The sequence below is a fragment of the Aedes aegypti genome, chromosome 1, assembly GCF_002204515.2.
Source record: "Aedes aegypti strain LVP_AGWG chromosome 1, AaegL5.0 Primary Assembly, whole genome shotgun sequence".
NCBI lineage: Eukaryota > Metazoa > Arthropoda > Insecta > Diptera > Culicidae > Aedes > Aedes aegypti.
This window is the reverse complement of record NC_035107.1, coordinates 2,900,769-2,913,020: the sequence shown is the minus strand read 5'-3', so window position 1 is coordinate 2,913,020 and position 12,252 is coordinate 2,900,769. Positions and strand designations below refer to the sequence as shown.

The 12,252-nt window shown below is 37.2% G+C and overlaps 1 protein-coding gene across 1 annotated transcript in view; it reads right to left on the bottom strand.

Annotated features, from left to right (window-relative positions):
* The window catches only part of LOC5571578 (tRNA dimethylallyltransferase, mitochondrial), a 763,523-nt gene that overhangs the window by 110,796 nt on the left and 640,475 nt on the right, over window positions 1-12,252 (bottom strand). The gene's annotated exons all lie outside the window — the stretch shown is intronic.

The window sequence follows — 12,252 nt, the reverse complement described above, 5'->3', positions numbered from 1 at the left end:
GCGTTGGGCAATTTTGCCCAGAACATCGATGTTACTGAATTGATTCACATTTGAACTGCCGAATCGATTCACCGATTTAATAGAATCCTTACATCGATGTTTTCGAATCGATTCGAATCGGATGCAAATTGAAATTTATGATGTTTGAAATGAGACCAAATGCATTTGCATTCAATTTCAACATCTTTCAATCAAATCAGTTTTGAAAATCAATTGAGCAGATTTACTACTTCAAGGCTGATTCAAAATTTGTTTTTTCAGTAACTCATTAAGAAATATAATTGATAAATAACCAAATGAATCGAATTAAAAAATCGAAAAAAGAGAATCGATTCACCTGATTTTGAGTGTTTCAAACATCGTTTCAAAAAATCGATTAATCGGAATGAAAACATCGATTTTCGGAGCATCGATTCAAAATCGCCCAACGCTATCCATGGTGCTTTCTTTGCTTCAGGATTTCGTTTTTACTACCATTGAAAAAGAGCCATCTATTGCCTTTTCAGTTTTGAATATCGCCCTATTACTATTCAAAAACCTTGGAAACTAGCGTTTGATCACAATTTAAATCCGCCCGATCAATTGTTAGAAAAAATGATCCTGTCGCTACTCGACCACTGGGTCAAATAAAACAATATGCTTTCCAGTACTTAATTTGGCTTTCAAACAAACGATTGCCTATCGTTGCTTACATCAGATATTCAACTAACCTTCGCGGACAAAAAGCAACTGGCTTCTGTATTTCTGGTTGATGAGTGCTTATTTAATTCAGTTTCCATAGAAATATTGTTAGAAAACCTGTACAATACTTGACTACCTGGAATATTGTATAATTTCTTGTACAATTTGTTGTCCGAAACACTTGGCTTTCTCTAAGGGTCATGTCTAAGTCTCTTTCTCTATAATTTGTATGTTAAAGGCATTGACAATTATTAGGAAGCCACGCTTAGACCAAAGACAAATTAAAGTCCTCCATGTCCCTTGCAGTTGCCCAAAATCATAAGTTAATCTAGAATGCCGTGAAAAGTGTACTGCGATCTGTCAAGCTTGGGTACCTTTTGCACTACCGAGGGACCAAATGCAGTACTAGAAGTGGTACCCAATCTGAGCCCGAGTGGGACGGTCCTGCTTAGACAACTTGCAGATGACGCTGTGGTCTCTACGGAGGACCCATGAGCAGAAATCTTGCAATGACCATTGCAAAATTCCCTTGATAATCTACCCACTTGGGCTAGTAATTTAGGGATCGAGTTTGCGCCGCAAAAATAAACTCAACTGGTTGTATTTTCTAGGAAGCGGAATCCAGCCCAACTAAAGTTTAAGCTTTTGGGAATAGACATCGACCAGTCTTTGACTTCAAAATATCTTGGGTTCTGGTTTGTTTCAAAATGCACTTCGTGAACCCCTGGTAGAAAAATGCCAACAAAGGATCAATTTTCTACTAACAATTACCGGAACATGGTGGGGTGTTCACCCGGAAGACCTTAAAAAACTCAATAAAACAACATAAAATGTGTAGTCATACATTTATAACAGATTTGAAAAAAAAAGAATGAAACGAGCTCACCAATTGATCACAAACCTCTTTTAGCTTCACCGTGCGTTAAATACAGACTAACTGAGAGCCAGAATTTCTTAAGGGATTTGGTCGAAATATTCCCAATTGATTGGTCCATGTTCCTCAAAGTGTTTTTCCAGGAACTACTGTACACGGTTTTTAAATCTCTCGGAAAATATTTTGAATAACAACTACCGAAAAGCTTTTCGGTAGTTGTTAAACTTCCACTCGGCTGGTTAGCCGTAAACCACGATACATAATTAAAAACAAGTATCCCTTGTGTATTTTTTCTGTGAAATTTCATTGTCGAATACTCATACCAAGGTTTGGAAAAAAATTCTTCCAACAATTCTACCAACATTTCTTCAAGAATTGTTATATAAGTTCTCTCAAGAAATGCCTCTGTGAGATTGCTCAAAAGGTCTTCAAAATATCTCACGAGATTAAAAAAAAAAAAATCAGCAATACTTCTCTCTCAGAATTTTCATAGAAATTCTTCTAGAAAATTCCTTAAAAACTTCTTCCAGGATTTGTTTGAAGTCTACCTAGTAATTCCACTGAATGTTCACCTAAAGCTTCAAGCATTTCTACCTTTGAAAAATTCTGTTTCAAAATCCTCCAAAACCTACAGACATTTTATCCAGCAACTCATTCGGGGATTTATTCAGAAAATTTATTCGGGGATTTCCACCAGGAATTTCACCATGGCATGTCCTTCAGGAATTCCTCCAGAAATTTGCTCCATGTGTTTCTCCGGGTTTTTTCCCCATAAATTCTTCCAAAGATTTTTTCCATGAACTCGATCGGAAATTTTCTCCACGAATTCCCCAGAGGATTTCCAATAGCAATTTATGTGGGGATTTCATTAAGAAATTTCTCCGACGATTTCAATTCATGCGGGGATTTCCAGGAACCCAGGAATTTCTCTGTGGATTTGCACCATATTCCTGCAGAAATTCCTCTGGGGATTTACCCCAGCAAATCCTTTGTGGATTTTCTTCAGAAATTCTTCCGAAGATATTTGCCATCAATTCCAAGAATTCCCCGTGGATTTCCTCTTAGAATTCCAAAGGGGATTTCCTATAGAAATTCCTCAGGGGATTTCATTTAGAAAATCCTCCGGAGTTTTCCTCCAGGAATTGCTCTGAAGATTTCTGACCCAATAAACGTTTTTGCTGAATAAGTATTGAACAAATCACTTTTCAGCAAAGTTCAGCTGATTAAACTGTTATTCAGCAATTAATGATACTCGAGACCAGAACCATGTCCGAGGATTTCCTGCTGAAACTCTTCCGGAGATTTGCTCCAGGAATTCCTCCAAGGAATTCTCCCAGGAATGCCTATTAAGATTTGCACCAGGATTTATTCCAAAAAATCTCCCAGGAAATTTATCCGGGAATTTCTTATGGGATTTCCACAAGAAATTAATCCGTGGATTTCCTCCAGCTAGTAATGCCTCTAGAGTTTCTCCAAGAATTGCTCCATAGTTCCTCCAGGAATTCCTTTGGAGTTTCTCTAGGATCAGAGTTCCTCCGGGAATTCTTTCAGAGCTTCACCGGTAATTCCTACTGAGCTCCTCCAGCAATTCCCACGGAGTTCCTCCAGCAATTCATCCAGACTTCCTCTGGGATATCCTCCAGAGCTCTGCCGGGAATTCCTCCAAAGTTTCTGCGAGATTTTTCTTCAAAATTACTCCGGAAATTCCTCCAAGACATATTTCGGAATTCCTCCGAGATTTGCATCGAAGTTTCTTCAGGGATTCCTCGGGAGTCTTCCAGAAATACTTTTGGAGTTTTTCCATGAATTTCTTCGGTGTTCATCTAAAAGTTCCTGCAGGAATTCTTTAAAAAATGTTGCCGGGAATTCCTTTGGAGCCCCACCGAGAACTTCTTCGGAGGCCCACCGGATTTCCACCATAGATCATGCAGGAATTCTTCGGAGTTCCTCCATAAATTTCTTGGAGTTCCTTTAGGAATTGTTTTGAATATGCTCCAGAAATTTCTGCAGAGTTCCTCCGGGATGTCCTCCATAGTTACTTCAGGAATTTCTCCGGAGTTTCTCAAAAAAAATATTCAGCAGTTCCTCCAGCAAATCCTTCGGAGCTCCTGGAGGATTGTTTTAAAGGTCCTCCAAAAATTTCTTCAGAGTTCCACATGGATTTTCTTTGGAGTTACTCCTGAAAATCCTTTGGAGATCCACCGGTAATTCCTTCAAATTTCCGCCATTGTTCCTTCAGGAATTTTATCGGAATTTAAAAAAGACACGGACACTGTCTTCAACCATTTAGCTGCACAGACTGTAACTTAACACTAGACAACGGACAAGCATGCTCCAATGGCACAGCCGAGAAAGATTCCTCACGAAAAGTTTCAATGGGTTGCAGCGGGAATCGAACCCACACCCCATGACACGATACGCTCATTGCCTGACGACACTAACCGCACGGCCACGAAGCCCAAAGTTCCTCCAGTAATTCCTCAGAAATACTCCGGAGTTTTCTAGAAATTCTTTTGGAGCTACTCCGAAAATTTTCCTAGATCCTGCGAGAAATTCTCCAGAATTTCTCCGGGAATTTCTCAAGAGTCCTAGAATTTCTTCACAGTTCCTCCTGGAATCCCTCCGGATTTCCCTCAGAAATTCCTTTCTTCCAGAAAATTTTTCAGGATTTCATCCAGCAATTCCTCGGAAGTTCCTCCGGAGTTAAACCGGAACTTGCTCCGGAATTCTTCCATAAATTATTCCGCAGCAGAAGCTCTTCCACTTATCAGTAAATATCAGGCGAAAAATTCTAGCTTCCGGCAAAAAACTTTAGAATTTTGGTAGTTCAATACTCTTTGTTTGTTTTGTTGATCACATTCGAAATGGATCGAAAAATACAACAACCGATGCATGCGCGTGCAGTTTGGTCTTTTTCTGGTCTATTTAATTTTGACAGGTCCATTTTTGATAAAAAAAATTAGACCAAAAAATGGACCGATTCATCGTACTGGCGCTTAAGCGAAAGCGTCGAAAATTGATATCATGGGCGGAAACGTATGCCGCGTCGTATCTGCGGTTTTGTAGAAAAGCATCAACTTTGCTGCCACAGTATACTTCACGCATAACTTATGAACTCGCCCTAAAAGTCATTGATAGTTTCGTGTTGAACTAACATAATGTTAAAAAACACGTTAATAAAGATGAAAAAAAGCCATTGATAGCCAATGGCTTTTAGGGCGAAATAATAAATTTCTTCCGATCCGTAGTATTGATGTCCAACTATGGTCCAACTACCCTAAGTTTCACCGGATTTCAAACGGTGTTTTTGCTGTTGAATAACATCACAAATAAAACTATAATATTGCTAATTTTCTCAATCCACTGATTTCAATTCTACTTACAGTCTATATTATTGCAGAACGACAGTCTTAGCACAGGTTTTCGTCGACAATTTTTGGTTTTACCAAGCCTGCAGGTAAGTAACGTTTACATTTAATTTCTCACTAATTTTCATCTTTTCTTTTTCAGGTTGTACTCACGGATTCCCTGTTCAAACTCTAACCGTTGATTTCCAGCGTCCGCACTATTTACCATCCAGATATTTTATATTTTAAGTAAATAAACTCCACTCACTGAATGATAAACTTTTTATCTAGTTTCGAAATGGCGAAATTCCTCTATTTACTTATGGCCCTTATGTTTTTATTTACCTCTACCCTTTACTATCTACACATCGACAGGTTTGTTCGCCATCTCTCTCCTTCACCTACCACTACTACTATGCAAACTGTCATGTTGCGGTTATGCTCGCGACTAGACCGGATCATTTCTTAGGCTGGTCCAAAACGCGTCGCAACAGTATTCAAGAGCGGTATCGGATGGGGTAAATTTCTGGAGAAATCCGAAGAGAAATATTTTGTACAAACGCTTGGAAGCATTTTTGGTGGAATTTCTGAAAGAATCACTGGCTGCATTCCTGGAGAACTCCTTGGTGCTATTCCTGGAGCAATGCCTGGTAGAATTCTCATAGGAATCCATGAGAACTTGTCTATTGGAATCCCTGTCGGAACTCCTGATGACACTAGGGAAGAATTGGAAATAAAAAATCTCTGACAGAATTTTTGAAGCAATCCCCGGCAATCTTTGGCATAATTACTGAAGGAAACCTTGGCAAATTTCCTGGAAAATATCTTATGGGATCCCTGGTGGAATTTTTATAGGAATACCTGGTAGAATTTATGCATGAATATCTGGTGGAACTTCTAGAGGGATCCATAGTACAACTGATAGTGAAATCCTGATGTGAATTGCTGCAAAAACCCTTGGATGACTTCCTGGAAGAATACCTTGCGGGATTCCTGGAGAAATCTCTGTCAGTTTTTCTGGAAAAATTCCTGAACGAATAACCGGCGGAATTTTTGAAGGATATTTTATTTTTTTGGCAAAGTTCCTGGAGAAATTACTGGCGGAATTCCAAAAGGAATGACTGGCAGAAATAAAAAAAAAAAATCTGTTGTAGTTTATGTTACTGAAGTTATCACTGGTGTGTTTGGCAAATGACCACAGTTCATACAATTTTCAGCGGAATACCTTGACGAGATAAAAGTGCAATTCTAGAAAGAATATCTGGAGAAATTTTTGAAGAAAGCTTTAAAAGAATTCATGAAAATAATCCATCGAGAAACTTTTAGAAAGACCGTTCTCTGGAGGAATCATTGAAGGAATTTCCTGGAGGAATTGTGGAGTGTTTACTGGTGGAATTACCGGTGAAACTCTTGAAGAAATCCCAGGGGTAATTCTTGGAGGAGCCTCCGTAGGTAGTCCTGGAGGGATTTCTGGAAAATATCTGAATTTCTTACTTTTTGATTTTTTTTCTTTGATTTTGAAGAAATCCAGGAATTTATGTAGAAGTTCTCAGAGTTATCTCTTATTCCTTGTCGAAATTATCTTAGAGAGATTCTATGAAGAATACATTAATTAGCTTAAGAAGAAATTGCTGAGGGAATCCTTGGAAAATTACAGAGCTCTTGGAAGGCACCCTTGAAGAAATTTCTGGAAAAGGGAATAACTGCAATCCCTGCAACAGTTTTCTAAGAAAAAATCTCTTAATTATTTGGCAGTGAAATTTCCCTAGAGCAATTCCTTGAAAAAATCCTGAAGGAGTCAATGAAATTCTGTGAAATTTCTTTGGGATTTATAGGAAAAATTTCTGGAGAATTATTGGAAAAGTCTCAGGTGTACGCTTTTCAAAAATATCTGAAACATTTCATGGTGAATTTTTCCTGGAGGAATCTTTAGAAAAAAAAATGCAGAATAAATTCCCGGAGGAATCCCTTCTGGAACTCTGAAGGAATCTTATGGAGAATTCTCGGAGGAATCCTTGAAAAAATATCTAGAATATACATACAGACATCTGTCCTGGAGAAATCTTCGAAAGAATTACTGAAATATCTGCATTATTACGAGAAATCCCTGTAAGAGTTTCTCAAGGAAACCTGTGGAGGAATCCCTTTGAGAATTCTTTGAAGAAATCGTTGGAAGAATCACTGGAGGTGTCTTTAGAGGAATTTCTGGGAAATATCTGAAATATTTCTTGATGGAAGTACTGTAACCTCTGGAAAAATTTTCGAAAATGAAATATTACCTGGGGAAATGTTACTAGAGAAATTCGTTTGGAAATCTCTGAAGGAATTCTTGTAGGAACTCCTGAGGGAACCCTTGCACAAATTTCCTTTGTGATTTTTTTTAGAGCAATTGCAAAATAGAGAAATTGCAGAAGGAATTCTTGGAGGAATATTTGAAGGAACTCTTGAGGAATTCTTGGAGGATTTTTTCGGAGGAGTTTTGGAAACAATCTCTGAATTATTTCGTGTGAAATTTCCCTAGAGAAGTCCTTTGAGAAATCCCTGAAGGATTTTCTTGAAGAATACTGTGGAGATATCCCTGGCGACACGTGGGGGCCTTTCTTAGCCGAGTAGTTAGAGTCCACGGTACAAAGCAAAGCCATGCTGAAGGTGTCTGGGTTCGATTCCCGGTCGGTCCAGGATCTTTTCGTAATGGAAATTTCCTTGACTTCCCTGGGCATAGAGTATCATCGTACCTGCCACACGATAGACGAATGCAAAAATGGCAAATTTGGCAAAGAAAGTTCTCAGTTAATAACTGTGGAAGTGCTCATAAGAACACTAAGCTGAGAAGCAGGCTCTGTCCCAGTGGGGACGTTAATGCCAAGTAGTAGTAGACGAATTCCATACAGAATGAGTCGAAAACAATAAAAATCGTGCTCGATAGTCTTCGATTTGGATTAAATTTTGTACATGTTTTTGGTATGCTAGAATAAGTGTTTTCCATAGAAAAATTGATCATTTTGACTCATATGTAACTTTTGAAAAAGGCCTATAATTTTTTGCTGGCAACTTGTTTGAAATATTCTAACTCCGAAACAGTTGATTTTAGATAAAAATTTTCTATGAAGAACACTACAACCGTTTGGACTATAAGAAAAATATATACACTGAAAAAATATTTTATTTATTTGCATAAAAAAAATCAAAAATAAAACTTCAATTTTAAATTATACAAATACCCCATTTTTAATATTTTTTTAACTTTCACCATAGATTCTTGATAGTAAACAGATGTTTGAGACAAAGTTCCATGATGGAGAAATTTTCAATGAAAAAGTTTTTCTAATAACAACTTTCGGTCGATTTTGGAAATTTTGAATTTTTGTCAAAATAAATACGTTCTGATGATACAGTAAGAATCTTGAAATGATTCTAAGCAATAGTTATTGTAAAAATAATTTCCCTAGAAGTAGCCATTTTCGAATAATATCGAGTTTAATGCAAAAAATATTGTTTAAATATTAAAATAGGCCATTTTAATTAGTTATTCGTGATTCTCCATCAATGAAAATAAGTAAGTGGAAAGAAATATGGTCTTAGCTCTCGAAAACGTATTATTATTAATGGAGAAACGCGAATAACTTATGAAAATGGCCTATTTTAATATTTAAACAATATTTTTTGCATTAAACTCGATATAATTCGCAAATGGCTACTTCTAGGGAAATTATTTTTACAATAATTATTGCTTAGAATCATTTCAAGATGCTTACTGTATCATCAAAACGTATTTATTTTGACTAAAAATCAAAATTTTGAAAATCGACTAAAAGTTGTTTTTAGAAAAACTTTTTTATTAAAAATTTTTCCATCATGAAACTTTGTCCTAAACATCTTTATACTATCAAGATTTTATGGTGAAAATTTAAAAAATAATAAAAATGGGGTATTTGTGTAATTTAAAATTCAACTTTTATTTTAGATGTTTCTATGAAAATAAATAAATTATTTTTTCAGTAGTCCAAATGGTTCACTACAACTTCTTCATAGAACATTTTTCTCTAAAATCAACAGTTTCGGAGTTAGAATTTTTCAAATAAGTTGCATGCAATAATTTATAGGCTATTTTCAAAAGTTACACTTGAGTCAAAATGATCAATTTTTCTATGGAAAACACATATTCAACCATACCAAAAACATGTGCAAAATAAAATCCAAATCGAAGATGGTCGAGTTCTGTAACTGACCGATTTGACATGGAATCCGTCAGTAGTAGTATCCCTGGCGACATTTGCATGAGGAATACCTGGAGGAAGCCGTGGTGAATCCCTAAAGGAATCTACGTGGAAATGTTCAGAAGAACCCCTGAATGAATCTTTGGTAGAATTTCTGGAGTATTCTCTGGAGGAATTCCAGGTGGGGTAATTAATTCTTGGTAAAAAAAAAATTCTTTGGAAAAAACCTGGAGGTAGTTATCCGGAGAAATTCTCGAAAATAGCTCTTATTTTCTGGCAAAATGATCTAAGGAAAAATACTTCGAGATATTTTTAATGTGGATTTTGAAGAAATTCCTGAGGATATCCCTGGAAAAATTCCAGAAGAAATCCCTGGAAGATCCTCTTTAGGAATCCCTGGACACATTGAAGGAGTAAATCTTGGAAGAACTCCTGGAGGAATCCCTGAAGAAATTCTAGAGGAACTCTAGGGGGAATTCACGAAAGAATTCTTGGAGAAATTTTTGTGAAAATATCTGAATTATGTCGAGTTGAAATCAATTAATGAACAATTTACTGAAATGCTTGGAGGATTTTTCCAAAAAAACATATCTCTGAATTATTAAGCGGTGAAATTTTCCAAGGAATTCCTCGATAAATTGGGATTTCTTGGAAGAATCTCTGGAGAAATCTGTGGAAGAATTTGGGGAGGAGTCTCTGGAGAAATCCTTGAATAAATACCTGGAAAGTGAAGATTTTTTTAGAGGAATTCCTGGAAAAATTGCAGAAGGAATTCCTGGAGGAGTTCTTGGTAGAAACCTAGAGGAACCCTTGGTAGATCCCTGGAGCAGTCTCTTAAGGAATCTTCGGGATATCTGAATTATTTCCTGATGACATTTTTGAAGAAATCCTTCAAGCAAACAACGGAATACCTAGGGAAGTTTAAATAAATATCTCTGAATAATTTCCAGGCAAAATTTCTCTAGACAAAATCCTTCAGAAACTGAGGGACTTGATAGACAAATGTCTTAAGAAATCTCAGCAGGATTCTCATGAGGAATCCCTAGTGGAGTTTTTTGTAGAAGTAATTCCTGGAGGAATCCCTCGTAGAACTCTGGACAAATTCCAGGAGCAGTGCTCGGAGAGATCTCTGGAGGAAACCGTAGAGAAATTTCTGGAAAATGTTTGAACTATGTCTAGGTGAAATATTTGAAGGAACTACTGAAATCCTTGGAAGAATCTCTGAATTATTTCATGGTGGAATTTTTCAACACAAAATTCTTGAGCAATAGCCGTAAAGAAATCCTTGAAAGAGGGTCTGGAAAAAAAATGAGGCATTATTTTGAGAAACAGCAGGAGAAATCGCTGGTAGAATCCTGGAGGAGGCTCTTTGAGAATTCTCGTAAGAATCTCTCAATGAATCTGTGGAAGAATTCCTGAAAAATGACTGACTTATTTCTTGATCCAATTTTCAAAGAAATCATTTAAGGAGTTACTGCATTCTCTGGACGAATTTTCGTAAAAAAAATCTCTTAACTATTACCTGCATAATTTCTCTTGAGAAATTCCATGACAAAACCTTGGAGAAATGCGCCCAATGAATTCTCATCTAGAGAAGCTCCTTTTCTTGTATAATACTAATGAGTTACAGAGAATATCCAATGGTGAAACATTGGAAAAAATCTTCTATATAATTAAGAATCAAATAATGTTTTCATGTCACGACTTGGCTTGAGAGCTGGCTATCAGAACACCTAGATATAAGAAGTTAATGTAATGTTTGAAATGATTCTAATAAATGAATTGAAAAAACCTTTTTTTATCAGGTCATTAAAAACATAATATTCACTGCGGATTCGTCAGTTAACAAAAATTAAAGTCTTTACACCCTCTTTCATAATTTCTCTTACCATTTTTACAAGAACAGTTTTCTAAAGTTCAACTAGAGAGTCATTCGGAACTTCCTACTAATAATTAAATTATGCTCCAAGAATCATTTTTAACTCCTCTTTAATGTTTCTTAAAAGGGCGACAATGCGACAATCAATTTGCCAACTATGTACCAAATATTTCAGCTGTTAGATTGCCTACTATCTTGTAACCGATATCTATTTCAGCAACAAAGTCCGTAAATCATACTTCAGTATCAACGCTACATGGTGAGATAGCATGACAGGTAAATTATGTCATCACTATCAAACAAAAAAGACGATAAAATTATGTCATACGACGCATAGGATGATAACGCACAAGAAAGTCCAGCGCCTACTGCTCTCGCCCGGTTGCTACCGTTACGATATGATATAGGTGGTGATAGGTTCTAATTTTCTCGCTTCACGGCGCCGCGGCCATTAACCTTGGTCTCGCGCAACGCACCCAACAATCTAAACGCAGCGCCGCCTTAGAAAAAATCAGGTGGTAATCAATTTGTGCGTCTTTTGTTACTCTGTTTCCAAGTGGCACCTTGTATCGCCTTATCATCGTGGCGCGTGTGTGCGAAATTTCACAAAGAATTTAAAATTTCGCACCTTTTTCCCCCGGCGGGGCGGGGTCGTAATTGATTGCGGGGATTCGCTTGTGTGGGCCCATGGATTGATTCGTATGAACGCGGATTTTTTTTTTCTAGTAGGCCCTCTTATCCAAGCCTACTGCGATCAAAACGTGTCTCAGAGAACTGCGTAAAGTAGGCCGATATTTTTAAACTAGACGTTGACCCACTTTCGGGGTGCGCGACAATTTTTGTTCTCTTCTCGTGCCAAATGATCTTGTATCGTCGTCGTCGTCCATCGTCTGGCGATTCGGCCGCCCACCCCCATCATATACAGCACAGGAGTTGACTCGCCTTCACCGCAATGCGAAATTATCCGTGCGGGTTACACGGTCGGTACAGTACACCAGCAGGGCAAAGTGGTTCAAAATGTCAAATTAGGCTCAATCGCAATTAACAGAGATATAATTATATTTTAATAAACTATGTTTTTCCTCTGAGTAGAATCTCAATAGAGAAACAAAAAAGTAGTATGGAGTACCTTGTACCTTTTAATTCCGCCCTAAAGGCCCAAACGCAATGATAGTGGAACGGCAACGGAAAACGGAACCGGTTCGCTAGCATGAATCACACCGTCCTGACTGAGCTGCCAAAGAATGAAATTAA